This window comes from Rattus rattus, chromosome 4, assembly GCF_011064425.1.
Source record: "Rattus rattus isolate New Zealand chromosome 4, Rrattus_CSIRO_v1, whole genome shotgun sequence".
Lineage (NCBI taxonomy): Eukaryota > Metazoa > Chordata > Mammalia > Rodentia > Muridae > Rattus > Rattus rattus.
Window position 1 is genome coordinate 60,332,838 of NC_046157.1, and position 23,675 is coordinate 60,356,512.

Genomic DNA, 23,675 nt, shown 5'->3' on the forward strand with positions numbered 1-23,675 from the left:
AGATCTGATTATCTAACATACTTATTTCTTGCTAGTTAGAGCCTGGACCATTATATGATCTGATGAGACTTTAATTAGAATTACACTTATCTCAGCAACAAAGATGCCAAGGACTTCTATATAGGCAGCTTATGAAAATTGGGTATTGTGTATATATTTAACATTACAAATATTTGAATTATGAAAATATTTCTTGCTTTTCTTGGTCTAATGTTAAATTTTTGTCAATGAAATAAAACAGAAGTAAGTCTACTCACATACTGTTAACAAAAAAATCTCTGGAACCAAACGTCTACTTTTAATACTAACTCACATATATTAACATTGTGATGAAAGTGAAAAGGAGAATGTATTATTCACAAATTTTACTAGTCATAGTTAAAAAAAATTGTTACTATTGTAGAATCTAATTTCTCCTATTGCCTGATCAATTTTTTAAACCATTGAACTGAAGTCTGAGACTCTTGTGGCTAAATTTGGGAATGAATTGAAGAAGCTGAAAGGGAGAGTGACACTATAGGAAGACGAACAGTCTCAACTAACCTGGACCTCTGACATCTCTCAGACACTGAGCCACCAACCAGGTAGCAAGCATGAGTTGGTCTAAGGCCCCTGGACATGAAGATAGCAGAGGACTGCTGGGTCTGTCCTCAGAGGGAGACGATGAAGCTAACTCTTTAGAGATTGGAGCCACCAGGGAGTGGGCAAGCCTGGCACAGAGGGAGGAGCAGGAGACATCCTCTTGGACATAGGTGAGAGGAGGAATGGGATGAGCAACTGTGGTTGGATGCATTGGGAAGAAGGACCAATGGCTGGACTGTAAAAAAATAAAAGAATATAAAAAGATTAAAATTAAGTAGCAGATATTTAGTTTATGTTTTCATTGTTTATGAAAAATAAAATAAATATTTGATTATATTTAAGTATTCATACCTTATATTTCTTTTATAGATTCTAATTTAATGCCACGATTTCATAGCTAGATATTTGACCTGCTCATAAAGATTTTTGTTAGATATCTATATTTTATCCAAATATTTGAATAGAGGTATTTGGTTGTTTGTTATATTAATAAATCTAAATACTTTGCATTAAAATGAGAATGTGGAATCTCTCAGACTTACTCTTAAAATAATTAAAATGTCTTTTATGTGATTGAAATATTTAATTGCTTTGTTTTAGAAATGAAAATTTATTTGCATAATTAATATATTTTAAATATGTAACAGCAAAAATGTACAGAAAATACAATTTTCAAGAGCTGGATTTTCATTACAAATCAGTTTCTTTTAAAATAGCATTCCATTCAGTATCTTTTAAAATAACTTAATTGTCTTTTTCTTCTTACTAAATAATAATGTATATTCAGAAATTAGCTGTTTCTGGGATAGAAGAAAAGGTCAAATGAATATGTATCTTCCTAGAAGGGTTGGTATGAGCACATCAGAACTTAAATTTACATAGCCATCAAACGAAAAGGTCTTTTAACAGTATTTATAATTATAGTTTCTTCTAAAAATGAAAGATCAGTAATTTAAAAGAAGAATAAAATGCTAGCTACTTTAACCAGAACATATTTCATTAATATTATTTAAGAATCTACACTTTCACATAGAAAATTTGTAAAGTATCAGGCTTGTAGGATATTTTCTACATAAAGAATTGTCTGAGAAGTGTAATAACTTAAATGTTTTTGTGCTTGGATAGTTTATAAATCTAAGAAATGTTAGTTTGAAGTGAAATGAATTGTGTTTTATGAAGTGAATAATTTGGAATCAAGAAGAATTACTCTTTTCAGTTTATATATAAATATTACATATATGATTTTATTTTATAAAAAATATTTTGATGGACAGTAGTAAGTATATACATTCTAATTCATTTAAGTTAGTTTTCTCCAGGAAGTAACTTGCTCATGTATCACAGTGTTTTGTAAAGAGAAAGAATAGATTATTCATTAGAGGATGGGTTATTATTGATAATGATGATGGCTGTTATTAATATAGAGTCTAAATAGCCCAATCCTACCTCTCAATCCTAATATTATGCTGCTTTCTACCAATCCTTGAGACTACATTCACATGTAACCACACAGAAGGAAAAAAATTATATTGATAATACATGAAAAAATTTTCACTGAAGGATCATTTGATGGATGCTCCAGAAATGCATTCTAATCAACAGAGGAGCTTGAACGAAACATAGAAATTGGTAAGAATATTTATTCATAAATACATAGTGATTCAAACAGAAAATAATCAGCAACAATGATGAGAAATGTGCCAGCAAGGAAGATGTAGTAGACTCCTTCTTATTCCCAAGGAATAAATACAACTAAACTAAGCAGAAAGCAGCAGAGATCATCCCCATGTCCACCATGTTAGAGATCCACATATGTACCTGATGTGCCTTGGGAGATGAGTTTGTAGTGAAAATGATATAGACAAAAGTTCAATGTAATAATACTTTTCACTTACATTGAGAAGAATTTGCAGTGCTTTGCATAGATTCTGGCATAGCGTTCCCTCCTGGCTCCACTCAATAGGGCTCCATGATTCCATGGACTTCTCTCCATACCATAGTATAAGGGAGACTTCCTGTACTCATACAGAGACTAAACTATAGTGATGAACTAAAATCTGAGAGCGGGCATAAGACCACAGTCAGACATGCTCAAGAAGTAGAAAAAGGATTCTATTTTTAGTTTATCTGAAACTGGGAGAGCTCTCCAAGACAGAGCCAGTTCCAAGCTGTGTGGACCTTTATAAACTGGTAAAGAAATAGCCAGGACAAAGGTGCATTCTTCTGAGGCAGAAACCGGATTGAAAAGTTATTCACTGCTCTCCCAGCATGTCTTATTTTCATCTGTACCTTCCTGGTACTAAAGAGATAAAAAGAAGCATTTTTGTTTATACTTTTATTGATACAAATGCTGTTAGAAATGTCTGTTCATTTCTTCATTAACATATCAGCTTTTTAAATGTTTTACTACGATTTTTTTCTTTTTTATTATTATGGCAGGTCTTTGAAAGAAATTCAGAGATGAAAATGGAGAAGAGCCTGAGGAAAAGAAGATCTAGCGACAGGCCTAAAGTGGGTTCCAGCTCAAGGGAAGGCCTCTAAGAACAGACAACATTACTGAAGCTATGGGGCCATCACAAAAAGAGACTTACCCTGACTACTTCCCAAGAGACCCAACGGGCAGCTTAAAGAGTCAGATGCAGATCTGTGCATCCAACCAACCAGCAGAAGCTGCTGACCCCTCTGGTTGAATTAGGGAAAAGATGGAGGAAGCCAAGGGGGAGGGCAATCCTATAGGAGGACCAGCAGTCTCAATTAAACTAGACACCTGAGATTTCTTAGATACTGGATCATCAATCAGGCAGCATACACTAGCTGAGATGAGGCCTCAAATGCATATACAGCTGAGGGCACTCAGGTCTGAGTTCAGTCAGAGAAGATGCAACTAATCTTCAAAAGACTGGAGACCCCAGGAAATTTAGAGGTCTGGTGGGATGGATGGGGTAGGGACATCCTTGTGGAGACAGGTTGTTGGAGGGGAGTGTGAGGGTGGCAGGGAGGAGGCATGGGATGTGGAATTCTTGGGGGTGAGGCATAAACTGAGAGGGAACTAGAATCTGGAGTGTAAAAATAATTGATCGATCAATCAATCAAATAGAAGAAAAAAAGAAATCTGTTAGGGTTTACAGTTAAAACCCTTTTTGATATATTTTAGTAAATATCTGTTTCTGAAGAAAGTAGAATAAATTTGAATACATTAGCTCCAATTTGTATTTATAACAAAATAATGGAAACACTGATCAAAAGCATGGATATGCATTACATATAGTATTTTATTCACTATGATATTTGTTGAAGTTTTTCTTTTCACCACAAGTTTATCCTAGTCTTTTTAGAATACCATCCAGAAATTTTATTTCACTTGACAATAGTAAAATATATTTTAAGGGAATTAGAATATCCCTTAGTAACATGTAGTAAAGCGTGGTATGTACGGTGGTTACTATTGACTGCCAATTGGGCAGGACAAAGGATCGTTTAGTAGACACATTTTTGGGTATTTACTCGAGATATTCTAGATTTAATCATTTTTGGGTAGGAAGAGAGATGCCCAGTATGGTTGTCACCAGTTGTTAGTAGAGATCTCAGACTGAAGCAAAAGTAAACTGTGAGCTGAGAAAAAAAAAGTCCACTACAAATCTATTTCCTAAATGCAGATGGATTAGCAATGTGTCATAACACCCTTCCATAAACTTGTATTATTGACTATATCCCTTGTGGGCAAGCTAAAATAAATTTCCCTGTCTTGAAGAAAGAGAAATATGTGAAGTGTTCTAATATAATCAATGAAAACAGTTTCAGATATAAAAGTCTATTGTCAAATAGAGTGCTTAGTGTGATAAACCTGACCATGTGTTAATAGGTCTTTGAAACTAGTTTGAAGAAGGAATATGGAACAATTTGGAGAATTAGAATAGAAAGCCCGAGGATACTGCTAAAGCTGGTCTTCAATAACAATAAGGGAAGAATGCCCACATATACATGGAAGCTGAATAATGCTCTACTCAACGATAACCTGGTCAAGGAAGAAATAAAGAGAGAAATTAAAGACTTCTTAGAACTTAATGAAAATGAAGGTACAACATACTCAAACTTATGGGACACAATGAAAGCTGTGCTAAGAGGAAAACTCATAGCGCTGAGTGCCTGCAGGAAGAAACAGGAGAGAGCATATGTCAGCAGCTTGACAGCACACCTAAAAGCTCTAGAACAAAAAGAAGCAAATACACCCAGGAGGAGTAGAAGGCAGGAAATAATCAAACTCAGGGCTGGAATCAATGAAAGTAAAAACAGAAAGGACTATACAAAGAATCAACAGAACCAAAAGCTGGTTTTTTGAGAAAGTCAACAAGATAGATAAACCCTTAGCCAGACTAACCAGAGGACACAGAGAGTGTGTCCAAATTAACAAAATCAGAAATGAAAAGGGAAACACAGCAACAGAGCCAGAGGAAATTAAAAAAAAACATCAGATCCTACTACAAAAGCCTATATTCAACAAAACTTGAAAATCTGCGGAAAATGGACAATTTCCTAGACAGATAAAAGGTACCGAAGTTAAATCAGGAACAGATAAATCATTTAAACAACCCCAAAACTCCTAATGAAATAGAAACAGTCATTAAAGGTCTCCCAACCAAAAAGAGCCCAGGTCCAGACAGGTTCAGTGCAGAATTCTATCAGACATTCATAGAAGACCTCAGACCAATACTATCCAAACTATTCCACAAAATTGAAACAGATGGAGCGCTACCAAATTCCTTCTATGAAGCCACAATTACTCTTATACCTAAACCACACAAAGACCCAACAAAGAAAGAGAATTTCAGACCAATTTCCCTTATGAATATCGACGCAAAAATACTCAATAAAATTCTGGCAAACCGAATCCAAGAACACATCAAAACAATCATCCATCATGATCAAGTAGGCTTCATCCCAGGGATGCAGGGATGGTTTAATATATGGAAAACTATCAACGTAATCCACTATATAAACAAACTGAAAGTTAAAAACCACATGATCATTTCATTAGATGCTGAGAAAGCATTTGGCAAAATTCAACACCCCATCATGATAAAAGTCCTAGAAAGAGCAGGAATTCAAGGCCCATACCTAAACATAGTAAAAGCCATATACGGCAAACCAGTAGCTAACATTAAACTAAATGGAGAGAAACTTGAAGCAATCCCACTAAAAATCATGGACTAGACAAGGCTGGCCACTCTCTCTACCTATTCAATATAGTTCTCGAAGTTCTAGCCAGAGCAATCAGACAACAGAAGGAGATCAAAGGGATACAGATTGGAAAGGAAGAAGTCAAAATATCACTATTTGCAGATGATATGATAGTATATTTAAGTGATCCCAAAAGTTCCACCAGAGAACTACTAAAACTGATAAACACCTTCAGCAAAGTGCCTGGGTATAAAATTAACTCAAATAAATCAGTAGCCTTCCTCTACACAAAAGAGAAACAAGCCGAGAAAGAAATTAGGGAAATGACATCCTTCATACTAGTCCCAAACAATATAAAGTACCTCCATTGTTGCAGGAGGGCGGTAATGGGGGGAGGATGGAGAGGGGAAAACTCATATAGAAGGGGAGAGGGAAGGGCTAGGGGATGTTTGCCTGGAAACTGGGAAAGGTAATAACAATTGAAATGTAAATAAGAAATAACCAATTTAATAAAGATGGAGAAAAGGAAAGGAAGGAAGGAAGGAAGGAAAGAAAGGAAGGAAAAAAGAAGGAAAGGAAGGGGGGAAGGAAGGAGAGAAAGGAAGGAAGAAAAGAAAGGAAGGAAGGAAGGAAGGAAGGAAGGAAGGAAGGAAGGAAGGAAGGAAGGAAGGAAGGAAGAAAGCAAGCAAGCAAGCCCGAGGATGCAAAACAGGTGAATAATGGTTCAATTTGGAGAAAGGTGAGAAGGCTATAGTACCATAGGAAATACCTATCGTTAAGGCATGTTTCCTCGAGGTATATATGATGTTATCCATGTGAATTTCTGGCAAGGAATGTGACCACCATTTATGTATGTTCTAACAATTTGAGTGACACTGACTGAACTCAAGAGTAGTAGATTAATTTGTAGAGTGGAAATTATTTTAAATCAAAATAGCACTCGGGATGAGTAATGGTTAAGGTAATTAAAGAGCATACATATCTAAAACTTCTTCCTTATTCTCAAAATTGTGTGTGTGTGTGTATGTGTGTGTGTTTGCTATATTTGTAGCTGTGCATGTATATATGCATGCATGAAGGTCAGAGGAACATGTTGAGTGTCTTGCTCTATAATTCTGTACTATTCCTTTGAGATAAAGTCTCTCAGTGAACCAGACATTCAATATATTCAAGCTAAGCTGCTTTGGCAGGAAGTTGTAACTCACAAATCATCTTCCTGTCTCCTACGTTCTACTCCCCAGTGCTGAGATTATAGGAGTGCACAGCCATGCTTTATAACTTTATGTGTATGCTGAGAATCAAAGTTCATATGCTTCTGCTTGAGCATTAATCACTCATATCCACTAAGCCATCTCTCTCCAGGCCACAAGGAGGAAATTTAAAGTAATAGAAAAGACAGGTGATGAGAAAGACACTGGGACTATTAAAGAGACATTAGCATTATTAACGAGAAACTTCCTGCTCTTCTCTGCATCATGAAGGTCTCTCTGAGATTACACCTAGTGAATGACTCATGCTGTGAAAATACAAGTAAACTTTAACAGAGTTTAAACTGAGAAATGCTTCTAAAAGGGATTCTTGGTTTGAACAACCACCCTTAATTTTTTTTTTCCAAATCGCCCTCCCGAAGGATAGATGAACAGACACAACTGTAATCCAAGGAAAGATTATTAATCATATCAGAACAGAATGTGGCAGCTAAATCCCTATTTATATAGTCTACTGCCATGTTAGTTGAAACAGTCGTGGGATGTAGTTTTGTACTACAGTTCTTGATGGCAGGCGAGAAGAATACATAGATGACAGTTTTTGATTTTTGAAGGAGTTCATGACTGGCCGTTTTCTGACTCAGAGAAGGCTAAACCTAAGAGCAATGGAGACCTCCAGGTGTTAGCGATACCCACTACCATGGTATGTTTGACAAAGTTCTGAGCATGAACTAGTGTCAGGCCAAACGTGAGGCAAGTGGCAAAGCTGGAGAGAAGTAGCTGTCCAAATTCTGTAGAATTTTTACTTCCTTATGGAGGCCTGGGTTGAAATGGAACTGGAAAACTAAGGGTCTATGCTGGTATGCTTTTTCAGTCTTACTTTGGTCCAACCGTTTCTTTCCATTCTCTAATACTTCCATTTGATTTTTTTTGATTGTCCTAGTGTTTTATTGTTGGAATAGATGGCATGATTACTGCAACTCTTTTTAAGGAAAGTATTCAGTTGGGAGCTGGTTTACAGTTCAGAGGTGTAGTCCATTGCCATCACGGAAGGAAGCATGGTGACAAGCAGGAAGACATGGAGCTGACACAGGAGCCTAGAGCTTTACATCTGGATCTTTAAGCAGTAGGAAAGAGGATACACTGAACTTTGGGTGTTGGAAACTTCAAAGCCAACCCTTAGTGACACACTTTCTACAAGGCCTCACCATCTCCTACAAGGTCACGTCTTGTAACAGTGAGACTCATTTTGGGCTTATAAGGACCATTTTTTTTTCAAAACAACAAATATACGTCACTGTATTTATGAGTATATATTACTTGATTTTTTGTTTTTGTGTTAATAAAAGTAGGAGAAGGAAGAAAAAGGTTATGAGAAAAAATGGTAACTCTGAAGTAATGGGCTCTGACAATTGCTGATTATTTATACTTGTCATAAACTTGTCTGTTGCATATCTACTCATATCTACTCTTGATTGTTAATTCATATGGGAAGTCACAGTTCACTGTAGGAGTCATCCTTGGTTTAATGTGTATATTATGAGTGAGATGAGTGAGACAAGTTTTTTTTTTTTTTCAAACTGTGCTACAGTCCCTTGTTTTTTTCAACAAACTTAGTTCCCATCCGCGACAATTGCATAAAGGCTTGCTGTCACCTAAACAGCTAACTTCATTCATATTATCTTTTAGATATTTTATAGGCTGATGTCACATAATACTAGCCACTTCAATGATTTTATATAATAGAGTTAATAGATGTTTTGATCAATGCTAATAATATTCCCTAATAGAACAGGTCATTTTTAATTAACTCTATAAGAATATATTCTGAATAAGCCAGTGTTATAAGAATATAGAAGGATATACAGTCTATGCCTTGCTCTGACTTGATTAGTTTCAGAAAGAATTTATATAAAAGTAAAGCAAAGTTTAAAGAATAAATTAATGACCTAGGTCTTTTGAAATTCTTTTATTTTATTGGGTATTTTATTCATTTGCATTTCAAATGTTATCCTCTTTCCAGGCTTCTCTGAAAACTCCCTATCCCATCCCCACTCCCCCTGCTTCTATGAGCGTGCTCCCCCACCCACATACCCACTCCTACATCACCTTCCTGGCTTTCCCCTATACTGGGGCATCGAGCATCCACAGAACCAAAGGCCTCTTCTCCCACTGAATTTCTTTATCAGCAAAAAAGCCTTCATTCTTGTAGAAGCACAGAACCAAAGGCCTCTTCTCTTATTGAAAGAGGGCTTTATTGGGGGGTGGGAGGGCTTCTGCAGCTTTTATTTTTGCATGTAAACCACTGGGGGAGTCTTGATGGTGTGGGCACCCTAGAGATTAGGCAGGAGTTCTGAGGGCTCCAGACACTAGCTGGAAAGTCAGGTGACAGAAACCATGATTCAGACTGATCACATGATTAGAAAGCTGGGGCTCCAGCAGGGCTCCATGTGGTCAGGGGTGGACGTCTAAGGAACCAGTGACATGGGAGGGGCAAGCACTGGGCCAGCCTTGAGCCACCTGGATGACATCAGGGACAGAAGGTCTGGTAGCTCCAGGGATCTCCGGTCCATGCCTTACTTGGCCAGGGGGTTTCCTGAAGGACCTGCCAGCAAACTTGGCTTTGCTGCCCAGCTGCTCCTCGATTCCAAGGATCTGATTGTACTTGGCCAAGGAGCTTAGATCAACAGAGGGTACCAGTCTTGATCTGCCCAGTGCAGAGCCCCACCACCAGGTCAGCAATGAAAGTGTCCTCAGTCTCCCCAGATTGATGGGACACCATGACACCCCAGTCATTGGACTGGGCCAGCTAACAAGCCTGCGGAGACTCGGCCACAGAACCAATCTGGTTCACTTTGAGCAGGAGGCAGTTGCAGGACTTCTTGCCTGCAACCTTGGCAATCCGCTCAGGGTTGGTCACTGTGAGCTCATCCTCCACCACTTGGATGCCTGCAGTAGCTGTGAACTTCTGCCAGGCATCCCAGTCGTCCTTGTCAAAGGGATCTTCAATGGACACCACTGGGTAGTCCTTGATGAAGGACTTGTACAGGTCGGCCAGCTGGTCGGGTGTGATGTACCAGTTGGCATCATCTGGAGACTTGAAGTCCAGGTCATACTTGCCAGCCCTGTAGAACTTGGAGGCAGCCACAACCATGCCGATGACAACTGGTCAGTGTAGCTGGCCTTTGCAATGGCAGACTTGAACAGCTCCAGTGCTTCTTTGTTCTCCAGGATGTTAGGTGTGAATCCATCCTCATCACCCCCATTGGTGGCGTCTTTCCCGTACTTCTCCTTGATGACGTTCTTCAGGTTGTGGTAAACTTCTGCTTCAATGTGCATGGCTTCCCGGAAAGAGGTAGGATCTTTCCTACCCACATGCCCCCACAGGTAGGATCATGAACTCTTGCACGGCGAACTTGTTGCCAGCGTGAGAACCACCGTTGATCACAGTAAAAGCTGGGATGGGCAGGATGACTTCAGGGTTGCCGGCCAAGTCTGCAATGTGACGGTAAAGGGGCACCCCCTTCTCCACGACACCAGCCTTTCAGACAGCCAGGGACACTCCCAGGATGGCTTTTGCACCAAACTTAGATCTATTCTCTGTGCCGTCCATCTCGATCATCAGCTGGTCAATCCTCTCCTGCTCCACAACATTCAGTTTCTCGCTAACCAGAGCAGGTGCAATAGTGTTATTGATGTGCTCGTCAGCCTTTGAGACACCCTTCCCCATGAAGCGGGTCTTATCATTGTCTTGGAGTTCTGGGACCTCGTAGATGCCAGTGGATGCACCCCTGGGCACCGCAGCACGGAAGAGACCTTTTGTGGTGAAGAGATCCACCTCAATGGTGGGATTCCCACGTGAGTCAAAGATCTCTCTGGCATGGATCTTGAGAATGGACATGGTGAAGTTCTGGCAGTAGGATCGCTGCAGAGGAAGAAAAGAGGGTCCTGTAGACATGGAAGGGAGTCTTAAGGACAGACATGAGCCCGACTCTGTACCGGAGCAGCACTTGAAATTGTTTATAAGCAAAAAAGTCTTCATTCTGGTAGAAGGCATATTGTCTTTACAGGTGTCTAAGATTTCAAAATATTCATAAGAAATAACCTTATTGAATATTTTATTAATGCCAGTTTTAATGTCAGTATCTTAACCTAAGGGAAAATATGAACCTCATTTAAATGTCCCATTTTGTACTAAATATATTTACAGATAATCTACCCACATTTTACATTATAAGAAAACAGATTTTCTCTTTTTATTCCTTTTGTATATGTTACCTAAGAAATCTAATCTACTAAGATTAGAAATGTACCTGAAGTCAAAAGCAAAAGCTAACTTCTTGTAAAGTTAAAAGTTTAAAGTTATTTGGCAAGTTTCCAGGGCAAATGTAACCCAGCTACAATTCAGTAATCCATGATATTCTATTTTCCAGTGAGTTCATCCCAATTCTAAATGTGTTGCTGAACTGATAGTGAGAACTACATGGAGAACACTTGCTAGCCTCCAACTACCTCTGACAGAATGCCTTATATTTCAGTTTTTCACAGCCAATAAGCCAGAGTTAAATAATGAGGTTTCCATTCGTCTTTCTGGAAAATTGGGAAATGTCCTGCAGTTCTAGGAAGAAGAACGAGGCACAGCCTCGTGGGAAATGCAAGTCCTGTCATAGCTAATGCTGCATGTGTGAACACATCAACTCTTACCATGGCCATAGTCTGAGATTTTCATCCAAAATTTAAAATAATAAAACTGACAAAAAGTTTTCAAAAATATTATACAGAAATCCATTATCTTATTAGATCTCTAGATAGCTCATTTATAAGTTAATTTCACTTTAGTACTCTATTTGTATTTAAAAATTCAATGTACATAAGACAATATTCACCAAGGTTACTGTTACATTTGTTGCACTTTAAAAAAAATATCGGTTCAACTATCACTTTAATTATATTAAATGTTTTTGGTTAACTGGTAATTTTTGTGAAAAACCAGAAGGAATAAATATGAAAAAAATGCCTACGTTTCTACTTTTAAAGATTTTAGGAGAAAAATATCTTATTTGAGATGACATTCATTGTTAGAAATCTGAGAGTGAAATCAACAGCTGTGTAATAGATTGAACATTATGTTCCATATAGTAGATATCAATGATGTTGAATGGACAATTTTTAGCTCACTTCTAAGTGTCAAATATGTGTTATCTGAGCTTCCAGAGAAGAATTTTGTCTTTAACATTTAGTCAAAATAGTTTTGAACTTCCTCTTTGCTTCTAGAAGCTGTCAAGGTACTTCATTTAAATGATGAATAAAGTTATAAAAGAAAAACATACAGTCTCCACAGTCAGCTAATGTCAAGTTTAAAGCAGTGTATTAACCCAAGTGCCCAGAGCACATAGGAGGGAACATAACCCTGTCAAATTTTAGTATCATTTTAATGCCCATTTCGGACATGGAAATACAGGTAACTCAGTCATGAAAGAATGCAATATTTAATCTAAGTAGTATAGAGGATGTATAAAAGGAATAGAAGCTGGTGAGTTTATGTATTCTGTTATCCAACTTTGTGGAATATTTTAAATTAAATAGGAAAGTATATCTTCAGCTGCAGGTACTAGGTTGGATCTAATGGCTTGGTCTTTCGAAATCTCAACACATGACAACATTTTGTTATGTCAAAGAAATAGCATTTTGAATACATTTGGCCATTGTGTGCTGTCCATTTATCTATAGCACAGCATCCATCCATTATTATCGCTTGGCTTCCATCACATTTGCCAGGTATATTAGAAAAACGACCCAAAGGTTTTAAGACTTTTTTTTTTTTCGGAGCTGAGGACCGAACCCAGGGCCTTGCACTTTCTAGGCAAGTGCTCTACCACTGAGCTAAATCCCCAACCCTGGTTTTAAGACTTATATTCATTTGTGTGACAGCCATGAGAAAATTAAATGTGAGCGAGGATTCTTTGCTTTGCATTTCGTTTCCACTCCTATCTTGTGTGAAATGATATGTAAGTCTTGGGATTGAAATCTACAGTTTAATATCATAGTGTCAATATTATGAGATTCCCTTCTAAACTGGTGGTAACATTTTTCTTATATCCCTTCTATCATAAAATCAAAAAAAAAAAAACCCACAATCATTCTTCAGTTGATCTATAATATACCTTGCTGCTAACTTCTCTGTGTCTTCCTGAATGCCATTATGGTCTTCTATATTTCCCATTTCTGTTTATCTCCTTTCACCTAAATTTAATGTACAGATCAAGTTTTATTTTAAGCATTATTGTGTGGTCTTTACAACTTACACTATCAAAATACATAAATAAGTCCAATGGAATTACCATTTATCATTATAGCCAGCCATATGCTCATGGTTACATTTTTGTCTTCTGTATTTTGATAGGGAAAAACTTATGATGACTATCTGGGCTTATATATTTCATTTTTTTAAATACTGAGTTATATTTTCTTGGAATGTAACAAAATCAAACATCATATGTCTGTGTATATGCATTTATGTGTGATGTATATTTATATGGTGCACTCATGAGTCTCAAAAATATGTGCCCAAGTGTGACCATGAGCTTTCTAAAAGGAGAAATGCCAAATGTGGTGACTGTTAAGGTGTAAATATTTTATTCATTTTGATTGACTATGTTTTGCCATTTGCACATTTTACATGCATACACACACACACACACACATATTTCTTCAGGAAGTAATTTAAAATGAGGACAACTAGCGAAGCTTCTATAGAGAAAAAAATTAACTCATATTTATATCAGAAACATTCTTCATCAGAGATGACAACGGAGGCAAATTACCTTATAGTTTACTAAGCCTTTACTGTACTGCCATTAATGCTTCTTAATAACACTAACCACATACTAATAGTCAAAGTAAATAATGACAATACAATTTTCCTTTTTCAATGTGTATGCTTTCCTTTTAAATGACTATCATAAAAGTATTTAATACTTTTCCTTAATAGGCTGCAGGCTGGCAAGCTAGGTACAAATTTCTGGTAGTTATGACTTGAGAAAAAATCTTCATCTGAGGTGTAAAACTATTTTTCCAATATTTATGTTAAAAATAGAAAGAATGCACTGTTAGGAACAGAAGTAAAAGGGGGACCCAGTACTCTTATCTTGTACTTTAGACCTAAAAATACTGACGGTAACTGCAGATTCTCCAACCTATTTTCATTACTTACTCTTCTCTGGAATTGCCGAGTTATTTAACCTTTTCAAAACAATACAAAGAAAGATGAGTTCTCAATGCATTTCAAGCCAGCCAAGGCTACATAGTAAGTCCTTGTCTCTATTTGAAAATTAAAGCAAACAACAAACACAAACAAATAGTTGGAACCTAAGTATAATATTAAGGCCTAGGTAAAATATTAAAGATATTTTAAGATATCTTTAGATAAAATTTAAGTCCTAGGTAACAGTTACTGGTAGTCTACCATTAAAACAAAATTTTCTCATATATTACTGTTATTATTAGGAAATTTTTTAATGCCAAAAATGACTATGTATTCTGTAATGTTCTATGCCCTTGGAAACCAATTATGATAGAAGCCAATTAGAACTGTTTTGTATAGTTATCTACAATAAGCCTAGGTCTGAACCAACCACCCAACAGCAATTCCTCCACCTAAGTATAAGCTTTTATGGTATTTAATTTTATGGACTGCCCCTGGGATAGGTCCCAATATAAGAGAGACATCTATACCAATAAAAAAACTATTTGAAATAAGACATCCATTTTGTGTTATGGTCAATTAAAATTTAAGTTTCCAAGACCTACCTGGAACTGACATCCTAGTTGGCAGAAAGAGACACGTACCTGGGTAACTGACTTCCTGGTTGGCAAGTTAAGGCATAAATGTTACATGAGTCCATTCTGGTAGACAAGTTGGAATGTGAATATTCCATGAGGCAATTGCCCTGATACAGTTGAATACCCCAGTCAATGGCTTCAGGGTAAGTGTACAACCAAGACATGTTCCTAAAGAAATCCCCTATCCCTAAACCCTGATTGGAGAAATAACTTTGGCACAGATGTTTATGATTTGGGGGCTTAAAAAACCTGTAAGACTATAATTCTCGGTCATGTCTCACTTCTGGAATCTGTACTTTGGCCCTGGTCAATCAGTCCTTGGGGGTATGCTCAATAAACTATTCCTATATGATTGAGATCAGTGTTCATACAGTTTGTTAGGTGTTTCCTGGACCCCAACACAAATAGGCAAAAAAAATAGAATTATCATCTTCTATAAATGAAATTCTGCAGCCAAGACAGTCAAGGAACGCGCTTGGGTCTATGTATAGCACACTGAATCTGTTATTGGGAATGTTGCTATCACGATCTATCTAATCAACTCTCCAATGTGCATCGCAATGGAGTTCTTATTACATCACCTCTTGTCACTTCTTCTGATACTCAGGCATTTTCCAAATTTGTTATTTCTAGAGATGTTGTTTTCTGCAAAAGGCTTATCACTTCAAACAATTAATAATAAATTTAATTTATATTAGGATAACATGAAAATAGAAACTATATCAATAAGTAATCTTGGAAAATGCACAGAAAGTTATAGCATGATTTTAAATAAAGACAAAGCATCTATGAATATATACTATTAATATTTGTGGAAGAGAGGGGAAAAAAAAGCTTTTATTTCTCTTCTAGGTGACAGCCCATAATCTATTAAATTCAAGACAGGAACTGGAGACAGGATCTTAAACAAAAGAGTAAGAAAGAGTGCTGCTTTATATCTTGCTCCTTGTGACTTTTGCTCGTTTTCACCAGTTTCAAAGAAAAGCTAGTAATGAGAGAACAAATATTTTTTGGATCAAACACCATCTTAGAGAACCTGACCTAAGGTTGAACTCAAGGAAATTAACAGGCAGATACCTGCGACCACTTTCCAGGCCATTCACTGACAAAACCTGTGTCTAGCACCAGTTTTCAGGTTACTCCCCAACACATCTGTAGCCCCAGGCTACAAGTCTGTCCCTGCATTTTATTTCCTAACAACCACCCATCAAAAGGGAAACAGAAGATAAGTTTATGGTTTGCCTCCCAATACCAGCCAATTATGTGAAAGGCCATGTAGCCCCCCAAACACATGTACATCAGGTTACATACCTCCTTCTTTCCTCCACAAATGCTTGCCCGAAACTAGGCTCACTGCTCCACCTTCCCGCTGGGTCAGGGTTAGGAGGGAGCCCAAATTAGAGCTTGAATAAAGATACCCTAATACAATTGCATCAGTGGACTTTTGGGGGTTCATGAACATTTCCTGGCACAAATTTTGGGGGCATTGGCTGGGCAAGACCTCCAGGACCTGACTCCAAAGGTGTCAATAGCTATGTCTGCTCAGTTTGTGAGTCTACCCATGTTTCCTGGCACAGCAATACCAATTATTCCACAAAACAGAAAGAGCATTGAAAGAATGTTGGTAAAGAAACCAAAGGAATATTGGCTAATTCATATTATGAGGTTATAGTCATGCTGATTCTCAAACTACAAAACGACTCAATGAAGAAACTACAGGCCAACTTCCTTCATAATCATCATACAAAATACTCAATAAAATACTCTTAATCTGAATCAAGGAGCACATCAAAAAGATCATCGATTGTGATTCTGCAGGCTTCATCACAGAGATAGAGGGATAGTTCAACATACAAAGATATGTCAATGATATTCAGCATGTAAACAAGCTGAAATAAGCAGAGAGGTATGGAGGAAGGATGTGTGTGGAAAGGATGACCGAGAAGAGTGAGATGTAAAATAAATAAGTAGCAAACAAACAACAAACAATAAATAAATAAATATATATAGAAATAATAAACCACCATATTTTAAATTAAAATTTAATTGCATCATTTATCTCCTTGGCTCTCCAAACCTTGCCAAAACCTCATCAAATCCTCACAAACTTATGTCCTTTTTCATTTCATTATAACTGATTATGTATAACACACACAGATATATGTGTATATGTGTATATATATATATATATACATATATATGTATGAATGCACATGTAAATTCAGCCTAATAGGCCAATTTAGTTTTGTTTGCCTGTATTTTTATGACTAATTCTCATACATTAGATATCAAATAAGCAATAATATGTATATATATATATATCCCTTTCCCTCCCTTTCTTTTTTTCTGTTAACATTTTAAATTTATTTTTTGTTTTCAACAGGTACCAACCACAATTTCCCCTCCCTCTACTTCTCCTAGCAGGAGCCCTTGCCACCCCTGCTCCAGATTCATTCCTCCTCTATTCCCATTCAGGAAAGACCCTGGTTCCTAGGTATATTCACTGAACAGAGAGAGTATAAGAAGATACAGTAAGACTAGGCACAGACCTTCTTACCAAGGTTGAGGGGGCAACACAGTAGAAACAGAAGTGCCCAAGGGCAGACTAAAGAGTCCAGAACACCCTCATTCACACTGCTAGGAATCCCGCAAAAATACAAAGCTAAGAACCCATAAGATATAGGCAGAGGGCAGAGCCCAGACCCACTCAGCCTCGATAAATGTCATTTCAACCTCTGTGAATCCCCGTAAGCCCTATTTAATTGATTTATGTGGGCCCTGTTTTCCTTTGCGTCTTTGACACCCTGGCTTCTATATTCTTCCTACTCAACTTTCGCAGGGTTCCCAGAAGACACTCACTTGGGAAAGATTTCCCAATGTGTACTGTCTCCACATGATAAAAAAGAACAATTCATCACCCAATTGACTGTAATTTTCTACCACTATTCTTAGAGTCTACTCTCCAATGCATATTGTGTTCTTTGTTTTCAGATTTGTTTTTTTCAGTTTTTATTATATATTTTATGTATTTACATTTCAAATAATATTCCCTGTCCACTTCCTCTCCCATACTCCCCCTCCCCTGCTTCTATGAGGATGCTCCCTCTCCCACCCACCCACTCCCACTTCAACACCGTAGCATTCTCCTACACTGGGGAAACAAGCCTTGCAAAAACCAAGAGCTGCTCCTTATTTTGTTGCCAGACAATGCCATCCTCTCCTGCATATGCAGATGGAGCCATGGGTCCCCACCAGCTCTTTGGTTGTTGGTTTAGTCCCTAGGAACCCTGGAGAGTCTCAGTTGATATTGTTTTTCTTTGGGTTGCAAAGCCCTTCAGCTCCTTCAGTCGTTTCTCTAACTCCTCCACTGAGGTACCCGTGCTCAGGCTGAATGTTAGCTGCAAGCATCTTACTCTGTATCAGTAAGGCTGTGGAAGAGCCTCTCAAGAGACAGCCATATCTGGCTCCTCTCAGAAAGCACTTCTTGGCATCAGCAATAGTGACTGGGTTTGGTTGCAGCAAATGGGATAGATCCCAAGGTGAGGCGGTCTCAGGATGGCCTTTCCTTTGGCTTTTCTCCACTCTTTGCCCCTGCATTTCCTCCTGTAGTATTTTGTCCCCCACTCTAAGAAGGACTAGAGCACCCACATTTTGATGTTCCTTCTTCTTGATCTAAATATGGTCTGTGAATTGCAACTTCGGTATTCTGAGTTTTGGGTTAATATCCATTTATCAGTGTATGCATACCATGTGTGTTCTTTTGTGACTGGGTTTGCTCACTTGGGATATTTTCTAGTTCCATACATTTGCCTAAGAGTTTCATGAAGTCATTGTTTTTAATAGCTGAGTAGTACTCCGTTGTGTAAATATGTACCACATTTTCGGTATCCATTTCTCTGTTGGGGGACATCTGGGTTCTTTTCAGCTTCTGGCTATTATGTATAAAGCTGCTATGAACATAGTGTAGCATTTGTCCTTGTTATATGTTGGAGCATCTTTGTGTATATGCCCAGGAGTGGGTATATTTTTCAGTTTTTAAGCCTACCAAAACAACTTAATTCTAAAGGTTTGGAGGGAAGCCCAGCAATCATTGAACTGTGGTTCTGATCCATATACGGTTTAGAAACACCTTTCTATGTGATCATGGCCCTCTTGGAACTCTATCATTACTATAATATCCTTTATGTCTAATGCATACTGCAGGCAGTTTTATGAGAGTTCCTTGGGAGGAATTTAGAGAAGTTTAAAAATGTAGACTAGAGAAGTCCTACAATGTAGTAAGACAAGGCTTACCAGTAATTCTGCTTAAGATACCCAAGACCAGAATACATACGAAAGCATCATCAGTAAGCTACATTTGTGTAGCTTAAGACATAAATGATAATTCTATATTTACAATTCTGCTTTGAGAATTTGTAGAAGATCAAGTTTACAGATTATAAACTAGATCAAAAATCTTGTACAGGAAATTTCAAGGCAGTATATTTAAATCTGAAATTAATATCACTAGCTGATTGGGTAAATTCACAATAGAATTAGAATCAAATGCTTACTGAAAGTATTTTATTTTATTTAATTTATTTTTTTATATTTGTGAGCAAATTTAATTCTTTTTTTTTCATCTTTATTAACTTGAGTATTTCTTATTTACATTTCGATTGTTATTCCCCTTCCCGGTTTCCGGGCCAACATCCCCCTAACCCCTCCTCTTCCCCTTCTCTATGGGTGTTCCCCTCCCCATCCTCCCCCCATTACTGCCCTTCCACCAACAATCACGTTCACTGGGGGTTCAGTCTTGGCAGAACCAAGGGCTTCCCCTTCCACTGGTTCTCTTACTAGGCTATTCATTGCTATCTATGCAGTTGGAGCCCAGGGTCAGTCCATGTATAGTCTTTGGGTAGTGGCTTAGTCCCTGGAAGCTCTGGTTGGTTGGCATTGTTGTTCTCAAACCCTTCAGCTCTATCAGTCCTTTCTCTGATTCCTTCAACGGGGGTCCCGTTCTCAGTTCAGTGATTTAATGAAAGGATTTTAAAAACATAGTTTTGCCTGAAATGTTAGGAGTTGAAAATTTGGCCAAGAAGAACTGTCACTATAAAGAACAGTATATGGATTAAAGTAAGGTGTTTTGAATCAAGAAAATAGAAACAAACATACGATGGTACAGCATAGCTCATTACCATTCCCTCTTAATGCATGCTCAAAGATTTTTGTTTAGATGTAGCATAGGGCTATCCTGAGGGATTCCTCATCTGTGTTCAGTCATCATTATACTCAACTGATGTTGCGATTTTGATGTAGATAGCCTTGTTATTGCTCGAGTTCCCAGAAGAACATGGTGTCAATTATTAAAAAAAAATTCTGTGGAGACACAGTGGTTAACTCAGATTTAAGGGGAAACTTGGAGCGTTAGGAGCAATGTGTAACAGAGTTCGTGTAAATAGTTTCTTATAGGGTGATGTATAATTACTGTGAAGATTCCAGAAACATTGACAAGGAGATGATAATGCAAGGATTTGGTGAGGAGCTGCTGGTTGTTAATGCTGACAGCTCATGGCAGTTATCACCACAAAGGCAAATGTATAGGACAATCTCAAGCAGTTGAATCTCTACACGCTGTGACCAGGTGTGCTCAATATTGGACTAGGATCTACTCTGTTAAATGTTTTTGCTTTTGCTTTTCCTATTGAGTTTCGTCTGGTTCTCCAGCTTATTTTCCAATTTCCCCTTATTATTGGGTATTTTTCACCTTCCACTAGTGAATCTTTCAAATAAAGAAGAAGAAGATGAAGAGGAGGAGGAGGAGGAGGAGGAGGAGGAGGAGGAGGAGGAGGAGGAGGAGGAGGAGGAGGAAATCCAGGTTCTCATGCATAAGGTTGCCTTGAGGTTGAGAAAATAACCTGGACTTGACTTGGATGGGGAGCAATATGGAAAATTTCAAGACTATGGAAGCTGTTAGAGTGAACTGAACACATTTGTACTATGAGATGAACATGAGTTCTATCTAGGCTCATCTAGGTTCTATCTAGGTTGTGGTTTGGATTTCAAATGTTTTCCAATTGTTTATATGATAATGTATTATTCATCAGCAGATGGTTCCCCAACTTTGTAAAATATGATGCATCTTTTACCTCTATATTTAACTGATATGTCCTCAAAACATGTTCTTTGCCAGACATTACTAAACACTATTCTGGGTGTACTTACAATAAACAAGAAAAACTCATGACATCCATAAGTCTACAGTGGAAGATAGGTGATTGTCAAGTATGTGAAGAAATACTAACTTAGAAACAATATAAGTGCTATGATGGGAAATAAACTTTACCTTTAGGAGGAAACAAAGCTGGGGAACAATGTTGAGTAAATAAGAATATTTCTCTCCGAGTGTTTTGTGTAACCAAAACATGGAACTAATGGAGAAACAAGCATGGTAAGTAGATGCTTGAAAACCACCTGCAGGATGGAAGCTTGAAACGCTAAGGGAGCATAAAGTAGAAATGTAGAATGGACAAAAGAGAAGATGGACATTTTATGATGCACAATTTTTAAAAAAAATCCTTCAAATTTCTACAACACTATGAAGCATCAGAATGATATTTCTAAGTATTTTCTATCAGAAGATGCTCATATATGACAAAATGCAATGTGTATATTGTGTAGGAAGACAATGATTTAAACAGTATAATATGCAGTCATAGAACACTGAAACAAAATTTTAAAAACATAACTCTAAATCTAGAATTAATGTATAAGATGATAAATTAGTGTCAATGTTGAACAATAGACATGCCCATATTAAGTTGCACATATGTGTTGATTACATGTGTCTTTTGAATAGACATATTGTCTTCTAGCAAAGTGTGAGCAGAGATCTTAAATTATTCACCTCACAATAATCTATATAATTCTTACTCAAGGGAATAGTAAAATTCTGACATTCAAAGAGATAGTCTATATTTATGTAAAGCACTTATGTATATGGATTGAATATATATTCAAATGCAAATAAATGTGCATTGGCATCACAACATATTTAACTATATTCGTAGGCACTGTAAATATTTTAACCTTATTTATGGAATTTATGGACATTTTTATGTTCTTAGGAAGATCAAGGATTATCTCATATAAAATACCTTTCAACTGACTTTCTTTTCATACCAATAACTTCATCTTAGTCATAAAATTTTATTGTCAATCATTTTTAGTTTTTATATTTACCCTTTAAAAATAGTTTCATAAAGCAGGAACGACCTTTATTTTTATATGCCAATGTACTCCTTAAGTTTACATCTTAAGTTTATCTTATCTGAAAAAAATCTATTATGGTTATTCAAATATCTAATTTTATGTCACCCACATAGTAACATTTTCAAAATCATGAAGAAAATAAGAAAGATTGTAATTATTGAACTAATAAAACATGACAATTTAGGTATAGTACTTGCCAAGTTCTAAAGTCTGAAGTCTGTACCTTAACAGCTCTGAAAAACTACTTAAGAAAAACATGGACAAGATCAATTCTCTCTACAATAAACTTAAAACTCCCTTTTCTTTGCATATAGATTTCTGTCATGTGACCCAGGGGAAATTGAAAGATTGATTTTCTGTGAACAAAGTACATCCCAAAATCTATATTATGATAGAACACCACTATAACATATATTTATACTGAGCAAATAAATGTACTATTTCAGATGTTTTTTAAGTTCCCTCTTGAATTCTAATATTTGAATTACCAGGTTATTTCTACTTTCAACAAACTCATTTAAAATTTAATTTTAATGTTAGATTTATTTTTTGATGCGTCTATAATGAACTACAGATACTGAAACTAAGTCAATAAACTATTCAGGAAATAAGGAAGTCAGTAAACCCATGAAAGGTAATTAATTTCAAGTATGACTTTTAAATAACTAACAAAAACATTGTTAGAATGGGAAGATTATGATATATGCCTAACGTTTAACAGTCACTCATGATGTTTTAGTGAATTAAAGAAAAATGAGCTCCAAAGTGAGCAATTGATAAATAGACCATGTCTATATATCTAACAATAATGAATTTGATACAGGTTTCGTGCATGTTATAAATAATTTTATATTCAATGTGGTCTGCAACATGGCCATAATATATCCATTTCTAATATATTATTTAGAATACAAGTAGATACATGGATTCCTACAAAATTAGTATGAAAAATCTCTGTTTTAAAACTTATAGGAAATTACTTTAAAATTTAAGATTTAATATGATGTTCTTTGGCTGACTTATTGCTCCAGCTTAGACTTCCAGTACTATATTAAATAGGTATGGAGAAATTGGATAACCTTATATAGTTTCTGATTTTACCTAAAATGTTTGAGTCTATTTCCTTTTAATATGACATAGGTTTTAATTTTTTTCTCTGTAAACGGTCTTCATTATGATTCAGTATGCTGCTGTATCCCTAATTTCTCCATGACTTTTTATCACGGTTGGGTGATATCAATCAATCTATCTATCAATGATTGTATCTATAACCCATTAAGTCTGCTTGGTACTAGCCATATGTCTATAGGAATTGAACCATCTAGTAGAACATTATTATATCAGTTGATCCAAATTTTAAGACCAATTCTTTATTTCCAAGCAGCAATCTACTGCTAATACCTCCTTAGTAAGGGATGAAGCAAAAAGAGCAAATTCCATCTATATGGTGGGAATGCAAATGTGTTGCTCTTGTGCAGGTCTTGAACAAGTACCATGAATTAGTTTAAATTAGTAACTATGAAGAACACTATATGCTTTATAGAACAAGTCAGGGACAAAGACATTTTCTACATGCGGGCTTTTCCAGTGTCAGAAATGCTGTGCAGGCTATTG

General features: G+C 36.7%; 1 pseudogene; it reads right to left on the minus strand.

The window, feature by feature from the left end:
* Positions 1-9,422: 9,422 nt before the first annotated feature.
* Positions 9,423-10,896, minus strand: LOC116898365 (annotated as a pseudogene).
* Between the last annotated feature and the right edge of the window lie 12,779 nt (positions 10,897-23,675).